Consider the following 1,896-nt stretch of genomic DNA (forward strand, 5'->3'; position numbering starts at 1 on the left):
TGACTACTTGAAAAGTTTAGAAATAGAAGAAAAAATCAACAAAATTAGGTGGTTACCCCAGAAAAATGCTGCTCAGTTTTTATTATCTACCAATGATAAAATAATAAAACTATGGAAAATCAGTGAAAGGGACAAAAGACCAGAAGGGTATAACTTGAAAGAAGAGGATGGGAGGTATAGAGATCCTACTACAGTTACTACACTACGAGTAAGTACTTCAGAAAAAATGATTCTGATGAGTTGGATTTTGTATTTGTTGTATCACATAGCCTAGATGCTGAGAACTTGCTTGGCATTAATTACAGTCAGGGTGTCCTGCTTCCTCTCCTGTCTCCATCATTAGTTCTGTAACAAGTTGGTATTTTTTCCAGTTTCATCCTAGAAACTAAATTACATAATTATCTTACTGTGACCTGAGGCAGAACCAAGACTCAAACACAAGAATATTTTATGCTATATAACTGTTCTTTCACTTTCATGGCTGAAATGTCAGTTGTTAATAATAGCAAGGTTAAGTTTCAAAGTTTTTTCTTCACAGGTCAAAAAATAGAACAAAATGAGCTAGAGACATAGCTTAGTGCAAAGGCCCTAAATTCAGTCCCCAATACTGCAGGGGAAGAAAGGCAAGTCTTTTGGTTGAAGTTTAAAAGTACTAAGAAATAGGTGCTACAGATTAATTTCATTTTTAGATTCATTAATTTGAACTATATATGCTGGTGTGTAATGGTGCATGCCTATAATCCCAGCCCTCTGCAGGCTGAGCCAGAATTGCTGCAAGTCAAGGCTACAAAGCAAAACTCTGTCGTCACTCCCTCCCCCCAGTTTTGTTTTGTTTTAATTTTTGAACAGCTTTAAAAGATTAGAACTAAGAAGTACAACTTTTAGTAGTATTGATTCTAGTGAAAGAGGATAAAGTATCGCAAAAGAGTATTTTTCTTCCCATTTCAGCAGTTTTTAAATTAATGATGAATATCATTTGCTTTTAAAAACTAAATCTGTATTCTGTTGTAGAAAAATAAAATATTCTGACCATTAACTGCTATTTGAAACAGTGAGCCTTTTTAAAACTGTTTTTCATGTCTTATTGACAGGTGCCAGTCTTCAGGCCCATGGATTTAATGGTGGAGGCCAGTCCACGAAGAATATTTGCCAATGCTCATACATACCACATCAACTCCATTTCTATTAATAGTGACTATGAAACTTATTTATCTGCAGATGATTTGCGGATTAATCTTTGGCACTTGGAAATTACAGACAGGAGTTTTAGTATCCATTTGGTTTTCTTTTGGTGTTTGATAAAGAAAGCATATTGTGTCAATGTTGAATTTATTTTCTCCTTTAGTATACTTGATTCCTTTTATAGTGTCTTACTATATGTGGAATCTTATTTTTTTCCTTTGTATGTAAGTGACTTAGTACTAGAGGAGCTTACTTTATAAGGATAAATAATGCATTGATTTCAAAATTAATTCATGGAATTTTAATTGATTATTGTATTATATTTATGAAAATGGGAACTTCATATTTTATAATTTCATTTTCTTGTTCTGGGGTTTTTGAGGGGTACCAGAAGTCAAACGAAGGACCTTGCTCTTGTCAAGCAGGTGCTATGCCACTCAGCTAAATCTCCTGCCTTAAGTTCCTGCCTTAAAAAATCAAGTTTGAGGGAAATGTGCTTGATTTATTTATCTCCCCCCCCCCCCCAAACTGGGGATTGAACTCAGGCCCTCATGCTTGCCAGGGAAGCACTTATTCCACTGAGCCGTCTCCCCGGCCCTTGATTTTTAAATATAAAATTATTTCCATGAAGGTTAGAAAAAAGTACACACCAGTTGTGATAATTGATGGTATAAGTCAAGTAAATAGTAGAAATTCTCCAAACCCAGGTAATTT

Source organism: Octodon degus, unplaced genomic scaffold (assembly GCF_000260255.1).
Source record: "Octodon degus isolate 3935 unplaced genomic scaffold, OctDeg1.0 scaffold00036, whole genome shotgun sequence".
Classification (NCBI taxonomy): Eukaryota; Metazoa; Chordata; class Mammalia; order Rodentia; family Octodontidae; genus Octodon; species Octodon degus.